The 17,725-nt window shown below is 37.0% G+C and overlaps 1 protein-coding gene across 4 annotated transcripts in view; it reads right to left on the minus strand.

Moving 5' to 3' along the window:
• NALCN (sodium leak channel, non-selective) overlaps window positions 1-17,725 on the minus strand; it is a 329,433-nt gene that overhangs the window by 175,523 nt on the left and 136,185 nt on the right. The gene's annotated exons all lie outside the window — the stretch shown is intronic.

A 17,725-nucleotide genomic window follows, 5' to 3' on the forward strand; every position in this document is an offset into this window, starting at 1 on the left:
TTAAATATTAAATTATAACACAGAGCATGTGTTTAATTTGATATTAAATTATAAATTATAAAGGTAAATATCTTTAAATTATTTCTATAAGTTTATAGAATTTCTGTATACATACCAGGGCCGCACTTTTCTGAATAAGTCACACTTTCTAAAGTTTCCATAATGTATATTATAAAACAACGGCTTACTTATTAATAACCATAATTAAACTATAATAAAAAGTTAAAATATCTTCTATTTCTCTCAACTTTCCCACATATGACAAGCAGAGAAACTGTAATTCTATACCAAGCAATTTGTGTGGGCGTACACATGCACACATAAATTAATATTAATACACCACTACGTTATTAGTGAAATTAATAGTCAATATTACCATATTAATACAGTCACACAGATTTTTAATCTTGTACACATTCTATGAATTTAGCACTACGAATAGTAATGTTACAAAATACACATATAAAGATAGCATGCTATTTTCATTTACCTGTCCTATGGACAAGAATTCTCATTTTGTAAGGAAGGGTGCAACTGGAATTAAAATGTACAATATAAGATTAACTTCTAATTAAAGCCCACAGGTGACTGGATTAGTCATCGCATATCCCTCTGTATCTGGCATGACAAATTCGAGGCAGGGATAAAGGAGAATGCGCCTCTCTTTTTCTAGGCTAATGTGGAACTTACCAGAAAGGATTGTCTGTCACTAACACTTGGCAAATGTGGGAGGAAATGGAGTTTTAATAATCGTATCTTAAGGAATGCAACCTTGAAAGCCATGCCGATGGTTAATGTAGATGTGAGGAAGAAATTCACATCATTTCTCAAATCTATCATTTTGGTAGACTCTACTTACTTTTAATGGGCATTTGCCTTGTCATTCAAAGGTAATGCATTTTACCTTTGAAATACTCTTGACTACACATGAAAGTTAATGAACTGCCCTGCCCACCTTTTTTGGGTGTTTCAGGCCCACGTCTGCTCAAATTCTCTCCCCGGTCCCCTCCACCCCCATCCACACATGTGCACACACACAGACGGGTCGCGCTGACACATCACGCTGCAGCTGACTTTTCTCATTGCCTGACAGTCATGGAGGTCCCTCCAGATTGAGGCCTACAGGTCTTACTCTTTTTTTCATCACATGCATAATTTCCAAAGTGTTCCACATTCATTTAAATCACCATTTCTCCCGTTAATTCATTGGCAGGGGTTCTTGCAAGCATTGTCAGAAAAAAATGGCCAAACATTTTGCTACTTCAAAAGCAGGGCTGCACTGACCACCCTTCCTTGATATCAGTATTTACTGAGGCTTTTATATCTATAAACAGATTTCCAAATTTGGAATTGCTGGTGCAAGGACAGGTTTGTGAGTCTTAAATTTTAGAAAACATGAAAGGGATTAATTTGATGACTTTTAATTTTCCTTCCACCAATGTCAAGTTTCTCTTGTCTGAAATTTATACGAGTACCAGGGTAGTCAAATGTATTGATTGTTGCTCATCTGTTAACATCGATCATTTAGATTTAATTTCTATTTAAAGTAATTAATTTTTACTGTTCATAATCTTGACAATATTCTGTGGCATTATTTTGTCTTATCAGATTTTGTAGTTTTTGTCTGATATATGTACCGTAAATATTTTCTCCCTAGTCAGCAGTATGGCTTTTAACTTTGGTGGCGTTAGCTCTAGAAACATAAGATTTGTAGAGCATATATGTAGTGTGTGTATATGTGTATATACATACACACACACACACATAAACACAGAGGGTGCCAAAAATATATACACATTTTAAGCCAGGAAAAAGCTATACTATATTTGTAATACTCAAGTCACATTTGGCTTCTGTACACAGAGAGGTGCTCAACATGACTTGTATTCATCTTTTGTTATTGATATATATATTACAATTTTAATCCAGTTCTTTCTTTCTTAAAATGTGTATACACTTTTCAGCGCCCCCTGCAAATACATTTCACCATTCCTAGCCAGTTATTTCAGTGGAGATAAAAGCTATTTATTTCTCTATATTGATCACTAGATTATTCTATTGATTCTAGCATTTTTAATAAAATCTCCTGGGTTTTATAGAAATATGAACATTTCATATGGAAACGAAATAAGATTATTTCCTTTCCAAGGCTTGTTTCTGGAGTCAGTCATATCCATACATTAGCTATACTGATACAGTAGACTGCCGTGAGTATAGTAGCTACTAAATAACAATGAGGCAATAATAGCAAACTATTCAAGTGAAAGTTTATTCAACATCTATATGTAATGGTTTCAGTGGGTCTTGGCAATTAATTTCTACCATGTTAGTGAAATTTCCTTCTCTTTTTATTTTACTTTGAGGGATTTAACCTTTGATTCCTTAAAAGCCTAAATCAAATATATCACAAGAGCCCCTGATGTGAATCATTTGTTTATTCCTGGGATAAACTCGAGATTATAATGTATAAGAATCTGTTGGATTTTACTGGATAATAAATTCATTTATAAGTTTTACAGATATAATTACATATGAAATTGGCCGATAATTTTACTTGTATATCATTATCTGGTTTGGGTTACGATAACCCCAGTAGTAATATTGTGGAGCTTTCTGCCTTTTGTGTGATCTATAATTTTTTTTAAATAAAGAGTAGCAGATGTGTGTAAGTAGGTGGAAACCACCAGGAGAAACACCTGGGCACAGTCCTTTTTGTTTTGGTAGAGCAAACTTTCCAGTGGGTTCTGATTATGTTCCTTACTGTTTCTTATTTCATCTTTCAATTTGGCAGTTTATATTTTGCCCGAAAATCATGAATTTCCTCTAGATTTTCAAGACTTGTATTCAGAGTACATTTTTTCCATAAAGAATCGATGTCATACAAATCTGGTGCCCTTTTAAATCAACTTCGGAGCTAATGGTGATTCTGAAGCCCACGTCTGTGTGAGGGCAGGCTGTTTTACACAGTCTCAGCATAGATAGCAGTTTGATTCACCAGAGGTCAAGGTCAAGACTGAAGGTTTCCTCATCATTTCCCTCTGAGGGACAATAAGCGTTTTCCTTTTTTGCATGGAGGCACAGACCTTGCCTGCCCTGGTGCTTTAGGAGGTGTCTTTTGGACTCCTTATCTTGCACAGGCCTGCAGGCTCTTCTATCTTGGGCAATCCCCCCACCCCCCAGACCGCACATTCTGATAACAGGAATCTGCCAATTCCTTCAGAATATTGGCCCCCACCTGGGATTCTGGACTCAAGTCAAACTTAATTTTTGGCCTTGAGAATTTTCCTCACTTATTTTATACATTCTGCTAAACATTTAATATAGTTTCACATTTTAGGAGATTTGCAGAGATGATTTTCAGCCAACTTTTGGGGCCACTTTATATGGGTTTTCTATAAACATGATGTAATTTGATTTTGTGTTTGAACATTACTGGATTTTCTGGGTTTTTGATAGAAAAATTCAATGAGTGCTCACTCAATGTCCAAAGCTATACTTGGTCTTAGGTTTCCCATTTATGGTATGTCATTGCTATTTCACCTTCCAATCTTATCTTTTTTTGGCTTGGTCAAATATTTGTTAATTATTTCCCCATTGTTAATCTGGACATTCTACTTAGCTTTTCTAATCTCCCAGTTTAATTCTCCATAGTTATAAATCAACCAATCTGTTTTTTATCATTGCTTCAATATTTGTTTTTGGCTTACTTATCCCCCACACCCCTTTCAACCTGCAAATTTCATGGTATACGTCTGCCACCCCACACTCCACTGATACCATACCCCTTCCTAAATCCTGGTTTTGCTAAAATAATTTACAAATTGGATACTAGTTTCTTGCAATCTAATTATTGGCTTTTTTTCTCCAGGATCCCTATTTGATGCATAAATTATCATCTTCTGCTTAGATCTAATGCCCATCCCCATCCCCTTTTTTCCTTTTATTACATTCTTATATCTACATCTGGACTGTGATTTATTTTATGATTAGCACAATTTGGAGTATTGGATTTCTGAGTTTTATCCTCCATGTCTGAGTCTCTGTGTGGGAATTTTTCTGTGCTTCCTCACGGCAATGTGTTCCTGATGTCATTGTTGCTGTTAGTCTGTGATGCCGGAGCAGTGGCAGATGAGGAGCAGTGGACAGCACCCTGGCTTTTAGTGGTGAAAGACCTAAAAAGGCCACAGCCTCTTTGCTGAGCAGGAGGAGGCGGCTCTTTGTTGGCAGGGTTTCCCAGGGGCCAGTGGAATCCTTTCTTGACCCACAGCCTGGAGTAATTAAACTTCCAGTGGGGTTCCCTTTTTGGTCCACTGAGAGCAGAGGGAGTCTGTGGGCTCTCCTGGGACCCCAAATAGCAGCAGGCACAACTCCTCTGCAGGGGTCGACAAGCTTTCTGCCCCAAGCACAGTCTCTGTGGGCCAGAGGACTGAGCCTTTGCTGCACGTCCCAGCAAGAGGCCATTCCTCTCCAGCTCTGGCTTCTTAGTCCTGGCCCTGCAATAAACAATACAAGAAAGACCTGTGCTTGTTTCCCCCCCTAGAAATACTGGACAAATGCAGATGGGTCATGAATGTCCCACCCACATGCCTGACCTGGCAGCTCTACCAGCAGAGGAAGCAGTAACGGTTTCCCCAATATCATCTCTCCCTTCACCTATATTTTCAGACTAAGATTTCCACTCGAAGAGTGTTGATCCACTTCAAAGTTGCCTGGTTTTCTTTTTAAAAGCAGAACACTACTAATAAATACCTGAAATATATCCTGATAGACTGTTGCCTAATGACATAAGTAAGTACAATTAATCACTTTAGTAACTATGCATTTATTATCAACAAAATGGACAGAATGATCTGTGTAAATGGCCATAATTCATAGTAAAAAATGCAGCTGGATTCATTTGCATTATCATTTGCTCAGCAGGAAAACTATATAAAAGCCATGAAAAGGATTTAGCAAACTGTGGTGTGATTATATTAAAATACCTATATTCTTACTGAGTTTCCTACTAGAAATTCTGATTCCAGATTCTCCTGGGCTCAAGAAAGCCTCTCTCTTAAAATAATTTGTTAATTTGTACAAGACAACACTCAACATCTCTGAAAGTCAGTATTAACTCTGAATTGATAATATTTTTATGGAAAACAATATACATCAAAATATGTCTAACATGCTTGAAAATACGGGTTATCCTGACATAGCCAACTAGGGCAGCGTTTAAAGGAAGATGGTAGGGAAATTAAATTAGTTTCAATGATTCCCAGTTATGTCAGTATAGGTTATGGAGCTTGCTGTAGGATTTAAATTTGGAGAAATACAATAGTTCAGAAGAATCAGGTAGAAAGACAAGCTTGGTAACCACTTCTCAGTGGGTGGCTCCAGATTATTTCAATGGAGAAGGAGGAGCTTGCCAGGGACATGCTGTGTACCGTATGAAAGGGAGGAGGCTATGGGGTTATGGACAGACCCTAATACCCTAATTACTTGGAGGGCTTCCACAAAAATCACCTGTGCAAGGGTCTAATCTCTGGCTTTCTGCAATCCCAGGCAGTCAGAAGGCATCTGTGGAAAGGTGGACTCCCCCTTATCCCTCTGAGCCTGCAGCCCGCCATGACACTGGCCCTTTATCCAGAAGACCCATCACAGCCAGAAGGGCTCACTGGGACCTCTGCTCTATTTCATAGCCACCATATACACTCCTAATTGTGAATACATATAAGTTAAAATTTATATATATATATATTTTTTTCTTTTTTTTGCAGTTTTTGTCCAGAGATGGGTTTGAACCCACCACCTCTGATATATCGGACTGGCACCCTACTCCTTGAGCCACAGGCACTGTCCTTAAAATTTATATTTTTAAGAAGTGTGATAAAGGGCAGCGCCTGTTGGCTCAGTGAGTAGGGTGCTGGCCCCATATTCTGAGGGTGGAGGGTTCGAACCCACCCCGACCAAACTGCAACAAAGAATAGCTGGGTGTTGTGGCAGGCACATGTAGTCCCAGCTACTCAGGAGGCTGAGGCAAGAGCATCACCTAAGCTCCAGAGCTGGAGGTTGCTGTGAGCTGTGATGGCACAGCACTCTGCGGAGGGTGACAAAGTGAGACTCTGTCTCTAAAAAAAAAGAAGTGTGGTAAGATTTGTAAGGGTATAATAAACTTTCTATAAGTATTTTTGTTGCATTACTCAGAAAAACTTAGCAACGCTACATGAAAAATAAAGCAAATATTTCTTTTTTCTTATAATTACCCTGAATCAGTGTTTCCTAATCTTTATTGATCACCCCCTCTTTTAAAAAGTCTTCTAGATATTTTGTTCCTAATCACAAACTTATATGTAATATTAATACCACAGTTAAATTTTATACATATATGTTTATATACTTTGCATAGCTATCTCTGCATTATACATTAAAAAGATAAGAATTTCTTCCCTCATCCCTAACTATAAACAAATGTTCACCCCTTCAGAGGTGTTTTAACTCCTTGTTGAGAATGGATGCCTAGCAGGCAGACCTGGTCAGATGTTACCACAGCAGAGTTTAATATTCTCAGGAACAAAATGCTTTGAACACCACTTTCTATTATTTATAGTCTAAAGTTTTCATTGTGTACTAATAAATATGACATTTAATATATACTATAACACAACTTCCATCCTCAAAAAAATTATCAATGCAGATTTAAAAGTTAAAGAAGTTATTATGTAAAGAAACTATTATATTTGTTCTTAGGACTGCATATAACTAAAGGAAAAAAATTTTTTTTTAGAATGAAAAGTGTGAGAAATTAGTTAAAAATGTTTATTTTCCAAAATAACTTGTAATTCAATTTGTAAGGCCAGCAGGTAAAAATAACACGATGACTGTCAAATTTCTGAGGCTAAGAAGAAAGTAACTGAATGCAAATGGTTATGGTTAATACAAATGGAAGAATGGAAATTGCTCTGCTTCTTCTTCTTTTTTTGTTAACCAGTTTGATGAAAATATTTCAAATTGTATATGAAAGCTCTGCTTCTTTAATTCATGAATAGTATGTGACGATTTATAGGTGACAAATGGCAAAAGGGCCGAGTGTACCCTGCTGGGTATAAAGATAGAATGGTAGAGATACTGCCTATATGTGGAAAAATGTTTCAAGTATATCATCCAAGATTTGTATTGCAGGCTCTTTCATAATTTTCAAAGAAACATAATAGATTTTCAAGATAAAATGAATGCAGGTTTATTACAAAAGAAGATTATAAAACAAAACTCACATGAAACTTAATTCAGGTAATCTAATTCTCCTAAATGAAATTCAGGTTCAATAACATGAAAAAAATGATTACTTGCATCATTCGAGAGCTGTCTATCAATCCCTTACTCATAGATTATAGTGCACCATCAGTATTCCACAGGGTTAAAGAACAAACTCTTGAGATAGATAGTTGAATAGCCCAGACTGTCGTTACTCCATTATTTTTTTTAACCTAACAAAATACTGTCCAAATCCTTTAGAAACACATCAAAAAGCTACTGTCTAAAGAAACCTATCTAATTAAAGTTTCCTAGGAAATGAAATTAAACTTAAGAATGTGAAAGACAAAAAAAAAAAAAAAAGACTGTCAAAGACTGTGAAAGACTGCTGCTATGGCGAGATTGGTTACTTTCTTAATTTGGTCGTTTCTTGTGATTAATGAATTCAAACGTGGGTGTCAGAATTTGTTGGAACTAAAATGAATGGCTCTTTTTCTTAATTTCATTTTAACAAATATCATAAAACCAAATGTCTTCAGAGGAACATAGAAATCACTTTTCTAGAAAAAAAGACTAGCCCCAAGGTGGCAAGATGAGCCCAGCTTTATGACAGCCCTTCTGCTCCAACACACCACAGGTGTGGAAAAAGACAGGAAACCAAAGAGACGGTGTGGAGTCTAAACAAGGTAAACCTCTTTGTTGACCGAAATACAACAGGGACTCTTGGTGGGTTAAGAAGCGGTGCAATTTGGGAACAAAATGTTTCTACGGGGTAAGGAGACTAATGCACCTCAGGTGAGATGAAGATAAGAACCTGGTGACTTAAAGACAGGGACTGGGACAGGTTTCCCCTACTACCTGAGATTGCACTGGAAGCTGCAGGCCTCCAGAGGCCGGAGGATAAGTAGCTCATAGAAAGGGTCAGAGCTCCCTGGCAGACTGGTCACAAGACATGTGACATCTCCAGTATTAAGGAGCAAGCAACCTCCAAATGACATCAAAATACATGGCCCTTGTTTGGATGGCATTCAGGATCAAGGTAAAGGCAACTATAATATCAAAAAGAAAATTAGAGGTGATAACAGAGGGCAGGAGAAAGAGAAACAATGGAATCCCCCAAGCAAAATGAGGCAGCAGGCCAAACTAATCAACATGAAGAAATCTCATACAGAGACAACATAATTTTGAAGTTCAGAACACAGATTCACTCTAGATAAAATTTTCTCAAAGAACTTCTAAAGAAGTTCATTTAAGATGCCAAAAGAGATCAGTGAAAAGGAGGAAATAATAAAGACTAGAAATAAAGGAAATCAATAACACAAAATATTGGGAACAAACAAATCACTTCAGACAGAGAAGAGATGGTTCACATCAAAAAGGAAGAAGAAAGAAGGAGAAGGAGGAGAAGAAGAAGAAATGTTGGTTCTGCGGACCAAAAGTAAAGAACGTGGCTGCCTTTTGCTCCGGGTTTCCTGGTTGTCCATACTCTGCATGTTGTTACACATCGGTGTGCTGAGAGAGAGATGTGTCCTGACAACCCAAAGAGAGGCTAAGGAAGTTTCACATTTGGGACCCCCACCCAGACTGTGTCTTACCTGGCTCTTCTAATAGCTATCTCCAATTTATATCTTTTTTTTTTGAGACAGAGGCTCAAGCTGTCCCCCTGGGTAGAGTGCTGTGGCATCACAGCTCACAGCAACCTCCAATTCCTGGGCTCAAGCAAGTCTCCTGCCTCAGCCTCCCAAGTAGCTGATACCACAGGCACCTGCCACAATACCTGGCTATTTTTTTTTTTTTTTTTTTTTGGTTGCAGCCATCATTGTTGTTTGGTGGGCCCAGGCTGGATTCAAACCCAGGTGCATGTGGCTAGCACCTTAGCCACTTGAGCCATAGGCGCCGAGCCCAATTTATATCCTTTTTATAGGATAAAAATAAAATCATAAATGTAGCACTTCCCTGATTAATCATGACTCATTCTAGCAAATCACCAAACGTGGAAAGACTAATGGGAACCCTCAAATTTGCAGCCTGCTGGCATGTGTTAGGGAAGCCTTGGAAACCCCCAAGCTTGCCCTAGCAACTCAAGCGAGGGCAGTCTTGCAGAGGACTGTGCCCCTTGACTGTGATGTCGGGCTCAAATCTAGATAATGAGCATGAGAAGTCACTGAATTTTATATAAAAGAAAGTTATAAATAAATAATATTGGTAGCCAAAAGGATGACATCTTTAGATGTAGTAGTGATTGTAAAAATCCTGAAAGGATATTGTATAAAGGTGAACCATTAGTTAAAATTAATAACTCTACAGATAGCAAGTCATAAACCACAAACCAATAAACCATAAAATGAAACTATAAAATAAATCATTAATTGAAGTATCCCTTCTCCCTCCTGTCCACCAGGGACCCCACTATAAAATCTAGGATCATATGAAATTCCACAAGAACTTAATTTAGACTCTTTCACAGGAGAGAAAAAAGAGGAAAATAACCCTATATCATATCAGGAAGGAGGTATAACTTTCCTAACAAAACCAGGCTAGCAATATAAAATAAAATAGAACAGATGATCCTTATGACGAGATTCGAAAAATCCTACGTGCAATGGCAGCGTACTTCATTTGTGTGTTAAAAATAATGGTACAAAAATCAAGTGTCCCAGGAATCTAAAACAGTTCAAAATCAGAATAATTATTATTCTAATATTAGGCTAACAAATTAAAGAAACAGATCTGTGCAGTCAGCTCAATAGATGCAGAAGAACATTGGATAAAAGCAACTCATCATGAGGAGAGCTCTCAGCAATGTAGAAACAGAAGTGAACTTTATTAACACGATAAAAGGCATCTATAAAAACATAAACGACAAATTAATGGTAACACAATAAGCATTCACGTCAACAGATAGAAACAAGCCCGGCATGTCCACTATCCCTGCTTCTATTCAACATTTTATTAAGACCTACCCCCAGAACAATAAAAGAAGAAAAAAATATCAGAGATACAATTAGAAAAGGAGGGACAAAACCTTAATTTTAGATGATATGATTATCTATATACCAATTCCGGGCAAAACTATAGACAAATTATCACAAACAAGAAATTGTAGCAGAGCTGTTGGTGGTCAATGCAGTTAATATACAAAAAAATTAGTGTCATTCCTAAATCACCAATACTCAATAAAAATTTAATTGAAATTCCCATTCGTAAAATAAATAGTAGGATATATAGACACAAATCTGATAAAAGTTGTGTAAGACCTTTTGAAAATTTACAAAGTACTACAGAAGAACTACATAGAGAAGTCTGTAACAAATTAAATCTCATTCGTAAAACTGGGGCTCGGGAGTTCCCAGGTGCCCAAACCCAGCTGACCTGGTTCGATTACGAGGCTGAGCTATAAAGTTCAACTGAGGCACTGTGGTCATCAAAACTGAGTGGAGGGTATTAGTGGGACCTCACCTAATGTGCACAGTGCAATGGTACATTTCAAAACTACTAAGAGTAGAGTGTAAACGTCTTACCGCAACAAATAAGGGAGATGAGGGTTACGTTAACCAGTTTCACGTAAGCATTCCACATTGTACCCCATAAATGCGTTAATGTACACAGTTATGATTTGATAAAAAAAATAGAAAAAATTTAAGTAGGAAAAAAATAGTGAGTGGAAACTGAAAATAAAATTGGAGCGGCACAGGCAGTGTGGATAGAAAGAAAAAGTGACTAATGCAAACTTCAGGGCAACAGAGAGAGATTTTATTTAGGAAGAACAGAAAGTGTAGAGCACTTTCAAAGAGAATTGGAAGCAGGTTCCTCTCATGTAAGAGAAAAGGTGAGAGATACAAGGGGGTAAAGGACTGCAGGGCTATAAATACTGTGTCCCTCTGGAGTTGGCTGCAAGCCTTCCTGGTTCAGCAGGGCAGGTTTCTTCCGTCTCCTGTGAAGCCCCTTTCTGATTGTCCCTTCTCAGTTGTTAAATTTCCATAATGTACAGCAGGAATGGCAAGGCCAAGAACAGGTGAAGTAAATAATACCAATAGACTAACAGTGTATAGATACACTCATAAACTTTAATACAGAATGTCTCTGATGACTCTGGTATAGATAAAACCAGTCTAAATAATACCAATATCACTGAACTTGCCCTGAGAGATATCAAGGTTTATAGTAAGGGATAGTACTATGACAACATCTTATCAGCTAAAACTTAGACATCTAGTCACACAGACCAAGGTGTCCAGAAACAGAATTGTACACACGTGTGCGTCTGATATATGTCAGAGGGGGCACTGGGGGTGAAGTTTTCAACTAATCTTGGACAATTGTTTTTATATAAGAAGAGATTGAACTCCTTATTTTATTCCAAATACTTTAATGCTCATAGACTTTAATACAGAATGTCTCTGATGACTCTGGTATTGATAAAACTCAAAAAGCACCAAACCAGAAGTTAAGGACTATTAAATGTTAGCAAATCAAAACTTATTACTTCTAAATATATAGCAAATAAAAGTTAAGACACAAGCTGCAGGCTGGGAGATGTCTGTACTGCATATTACTAGACAACTGAAAAACAAGGTCCAGATTGAACAAGTATTCATAAATTCACAGAACAGGAAACCCAGAACCAACAAAATGTGAAAAAAAAGTCAAACTTCTACAGTAATCAAGAAAATGTGTGTTTAAACTATTTTGATTATTTATATCAGGTTGGTAGAAAATTGAAAATATTGAACACAAAAAATTTAGCCCAAAGTGGAGCTGCTCATATGAGCCGGTAGAAATGTAAACTGATATCAGCAGTTTGAAGTGCAATACAGCAAGATCTAGAAAATTTGAATTTGATTATATCCTTCAATCTATCAAATTTTAAGTCCAGGTATATGTTGAAAGCAATTGGAATATCCACTGCTGTTATACAGCAATCAAATAAACAAATCTACACATATCAACGTGAATCTATTTCCCAAACACAAAGCTGAGGGAAAGAGAAGACCAGGTTGCATATTGATAGTTTATACAATTATAAAACACGCATCCCAATTATAAACCTGATTCTCTACAGATTAGGGAGAAGAATGAGATCCAGAAATGGTACGTGGGGAACTTCTGCTCATCATGTTTTATTTCTGAATGAAAAATCTGAACTAACCATAAAGAACTACTAGTTTTTTAAAAGCTGAGTGGTAGGTACTCAAATATTGGTCATGCCATTTTCTATACATGTTAAATTTATGAAATATTTGATAATTAAGAAGGAACATTAAAAAAGAGAAGTCAAAGTTTTTCAAACGACAGAAACTTCAAATAAAAGGAAAAATAAAGAACTGTACAAAAAGAATCTGACAAAACAACCATATTAATACATTAAGGCTAATGGTTACTTTGACAGCCTGAGTATTTGACATATGTTTAAACATCCCCAAATCTTACTAATATAAGATTATGTTTGTTTCAGGACCTTATTTATTTGTCTAATAATCCCTTTTAGAAACAACATTAATTCTCTCAGTCACAAGTTCTTTCAAAGATCTAGAGCCTTTGGCAGATTATGACTCATCCTCTCCAACAAGATAACTTAATAAACATTTTAGTTCTCTACTGCAACAGAGGATGATTTTTGTATGCGTTAGAAACATGGATTTGATAATGAAAACTGTTCAGACAGGTGTGACTGGGGAATTCTTCTTAGTTTCTTCTTCTATGTGCCCTAAAAGTTACTTGATATGTAACTTAATTCCAATAAATTCCAGATCTAAATCTCACCGGGATTATATCAGATACTTCCTTAAGATTCTCATAGAACTGCAGATCAGAAAATGAGAAAGAAGTCCCTGCAGTCACAAAGCCCTGGCTTCATTCCTTTCTGATTTCCCATCACTAAGCACAGTGGACATAAACAGAGGGAATTAGGTACTCTTTTCTGTTCTGTCTTTATAAATAAAATAAGATGGGAAAGATTTGCAGAGAGCCTCTGAATGTGTTTGGAAGAAATACTTATGGTGAGATCAGCACCAAGAGGGACTCAAGTACAGTGAGTGATGACTAATTTACTTTCTGAGGAACTCGGAGTCTCTTAATTACTCAGGGGCTTTTGTTTTGCTGAGCAAAGAGCAAGTGGGCCCTGAAAGTCTGGAGGTGGGTGGAGTGGAATAGCTATGCATGGGTGGAAAGGGGAGAGCCTGCCTGCCTGCATGACAAGCTGGAATGGGCTGGCAAGAAAGTAAAAAGAGACTTGGAAGAAAGGGGAGTTTTAGTAAATGTACAGTAGGGTACGTACCACGGACCCCTCTCTTGTCCCCTATCTGGCTTCATTAGTAAATTTAACAATGCTCATTACAACTTCACACCAGGAGCAGGAAGTGGGCTGAGTGCTACACACACACACACACACACACACACACACACACCCTGGTTCAAACAGGTCCAAAGGAAACCAGAAAACCCAGGGATAAGGCTAGGAGGACAGACAGAGCTAACTGTGGACAATAAATAGTTGGTGTCTCTGTTAGCTTACTTCCTTGTTTTATCTCTGGTATCAGTATCTGGGGTTTTTAGAAGACAATTTGGTAGAGTGCCATTGCATCACAGCCAACAGCAACCTCTTGGGCTTAGGTCATTCTCTTGCCTCAGCCTTCTGAGTAGCTGGGACCACAGGCATCTGCCACAATGTCTGACTATTTTTTGTTGCAGTTTGGGGGGGGCCGGATTTGAACCCGCCACCCTCGGTATATGGGGCCAGTGTCCTACCCACTAAGCCACAGGCACCACCCAGAAGACAAATTCTGTTAACATTACTCATGTGTGTGTAGAATGCAGTGCCGACAATTTTCTTAGATGCATAGCCTAATAGATACACATGTATATTTTTATATATTTATATGTGACAAGAAGAAAATTATTGTTCAGATTTTATTATCTATTATTAAGCACACTAGAATGTATAGTTTTAGATGTAATTATGTTCATTGTAAAATGTGACTTTATGTGCAATGACAATATATCCTCTCAGATCAAAATGAAAAATTAAAATTCTTACAGAGGAAGTCAATCTTTACCTTTTTATGTTTTTACATAGACTAGAAAGTAAAGAAACATTTTCCTGTTGCTTAACTAATTCTAAATTTAGGTTAATTAATCCAAAGTAACAAAACAAGCCCTCAGCTTCACAACAGAACCTAAGCAGCTTAACTTATTCTTAAAGGATGGTTTTTAGACTTCAAATTGACTCTGAAGGGGTAGAGAGGCTTATTTTAGACTTTAAAAATAATTTATTCCTTATGTAGGAACTTAAGAAATTACTTCTTTAAAAGCTTATGACCTGTAGTGATCTATTTTAAAAATAAACTTTCTAGAATATTACATAATGCCATTGCCATAAACACTGCATCATTACAATCTACGAGCTTGAATTGTTGTTATTATACCTGTTTCGAGGGTTAAATGAGGCAATAAGTTCCTTTAAAGTACTTGGCACATTGGACAGCTCCTTCAAAAAATGGTTGCTATCATTGTTACCATTTTAATGATTAAATATTAATATATTTGGATTCGACACATGAGTGTTAGTTGACCATGATTTTTGTTTCTATTGCTTAAACCCAAATCCAGCCAACAAGTTATGGTTGTAAATAAAGTTTTATTGAAAAACAACCATTCTCAAACCACACTCATTTTTGTACAGCAGTGTCAAAGTGGAGTAGTTGAGGCAGAAAAAAAATAGTCCACAAGCCTAAAATGTTGACTGGTTCTTGAAGTAAAAGCTTCTGACCCCTGGCCCAACCTCAAGCCACCTTTATAAACTTCATATAAAGAAGGTATGTCATTAATTTCTAATATAATGATTTCTCCATACTGATTTGTAACAATTCACTTTGGCTCCTTTATAAGTTTCTGAGATAGAGAGAAATAACAATGTAATTTGAATAAAAGCCAGTCCTGCTTTGGGAAACTCAGACATCCAAAATCAATCATGTGGAACAAATTCGGAATGCTTAAGTAGTTCAAGAATAAACTGATGTGGTCTATAAAGTTGTTTAAGTGAACTAAATAATCTCTACCCAATTTGTTTGTTTGTTGATTTCAAAGAGTCAAATATTTAGTTAGCTGCTAGTTAATTAATTTACCACCTATTGAGGTATGATTCACATGCAAAAAGCGGTATTTATTTCAATGTGTCAACTTAATGACTTTGGGAATAAGCATATACTTGTGAAATTATTAGTGTCAAGGCCAGAGCCATATCTATCACCTCCCAAGGTTCCCTCCTGCCCCTTTATTATTATTTGGTGAGATAAAAACACTCAGCATAAGTCATCAAATAAGGATCTGTAATACTATAATCTCTCTAGGAGGGCCAGCTACAAGTTGCAAACCCCCCAGAGCAAAACAAAAATGTGGGTCTCCTTGTCTAAAAATATTAAGAATTTCAAGGCAATGACAAGAAAGCATTAAATCAAGCTTGGTCCTCTTCTGACAACAGGGCCCTGTGGCTCTGCCTAAGTTATGTGCCCGTAAAATCAGCCTTGTCTTTCAGGATGTAATGGTAGATATATTTCTTGAGGACTGTGATTCTAGCATTGCAAAAGGAAAATGTTTAAAATAGAGAGATCTACAACATTAACTTTTTCATGTAATTTTCCAAGAGATATTGCAGAGAAAAATCTGGGAGAAGTTGACAGTGGATAAGATGTACGGCATAAAGGAAAAAGAGGATTTTTAAATTACTTCAAATTAAACAGGAGGATTTTTTGAAAAGGAGAAAATACAGTAAGAATTCTTTTAACTCTATGGGAACATAACTGTGAAAGACTGGGGCAAAATAAACAAAACAATACCATCAGTAGCCTCTGAATAATATCTCAGCATATGCAGGCTAATATTACCAAATGGAAGCTCCAGAGTCCAAAGATTTTTGTCACCTTTGTTCATTTCCATACACTCAGGACCCCAAACAATGCCTGGTATATAGTAGTCACTAAGTAAATAAATAATGGATGAACAAGTGAGAAAAAAAGATCTACCTTCTTAGAAAGTTTTATGTATACAATACATGATCAGCGATAGGCACTATGTTATATTTCTGATCTCCAAAACTTATCTCACTACTTGGTTTATTAAAATCAAATTCAGTTTTAGTGGTTTGGAAAAGGGACAAGAAGTATTGGACACATAATATATTGTAGATTCCACTACACAGTTCTTTCTTTCTATTGTTGAGCTCATTTTTTATTTTTAATTCTATTCAAACACACAAAAAGAAAAATGGAATGGATTTATCAACTACCCCTGGACTCTACTGATTCACTTAAAAAGTAATCAGTGGAGGATGGCACCTGTGGCTCAGTTGATAAGGTGCCAGCCCCATATACTGAAGGTGGAGGGTTTGAACCCAGCCTCAGTCAAACTGCAACAAAAAAATAGCCAGGCGCTGTGGCAGGTGCCTGCATTCCCAGCTACTCGGGAGCCTGGGGCAACAGAATTGCTAAAGACCAAGAGGTAGAGGTTGCTGTGAGCTGTGTGATGCCCCAGCACTCTACTGAGGGCCATAAAGATAGACTCTGTCTCTACAAAAAAAAAAGTAATCATTGGACTCCACAATGTCAACTTATTTGACATTCATTGGATTTTTTTTTTACAGTATGACAATAGTTCATCTCATATACATGAAAGCATTAGGAAATAGGTCAATTTTATATGTGAAACAATTAGGTAAAGTTTACTGAAGAATTCCCTTCCTTTCTGTTTCCAGTGTAGATGGTATAGATGGCCTATTCACTTAATTCTCTTCTGTTTCCAGTGTAGATGGTATAGATGGCATATTCATTTAATTCTCTTCCATTTTCAGTGTAGGTGGTGTAGATGTCCTATTCACTCAATTCCTTTCTGTTTCCAGTGTAGATGGTGTAGATGGCCTATTCACTTAATTCCCTTCTGTTTCCAGTGTAGGTGGTGTAGATGTCCTATTCACTCAATTCCTTTGTGCTTCCAGTGTAGATGGTGTAGATGGCCTATTCACTCAATTCCTTTCTGTTTCCAGAGTAGATGGTGTAGATGTCCTATTCACTCAATTCCTTTGTGTTTCCAGTGTAGATGGTATAGATGGCCTATTCACTCAATTCCTTTCTGTTTCCAGTGTAGATGGTGTAGATGGCCTATCCACTCAATTCTCTTCTGTTTCCAGTGTAGGTGGTGTAGATGTCCTATTCACTCAATTCCTTTCTGTTTCCAGTGTAGATGGCTATTCACTCAATTCCTTTCTGTTTCCAGGGTAGATGGTGTAGATGGCCTATTCACTTAATTCCCTTCTGTTTCCAGTGTAGGTGGTGTAGATGTCCTATTCACTCAATTCCTTTGTGTTTCCAGTGTAGATGGTGTAGATGGCCTATTCACTCAATTCTTTCTGTTTCCAGTGTAGATGGTGTAGATGGCCTGTCCACGCAATTCCTTTCTGTTTCCAGTTTAGATGGTGTAAATGTCCTATTTACTCAATTCC

The sequence above is a fragment of the Otolemur garnettii genome, unplaced genomic scaffold (assembly GCF_000181295.1).
Source record: "Otolemur garnettii isolate 467f Iridium unplaced genomic scaffold, OtoGar3 scaffold00034, whole genome shotgun sequence".
In the NCBI taxonomy this organism is placed as follows: domain Eukaryota; kingdom Metazoa; phylum Chordata; class Mammalia; order Primates; family Galagidae; genus Otolemur; species Otolemur garnettii.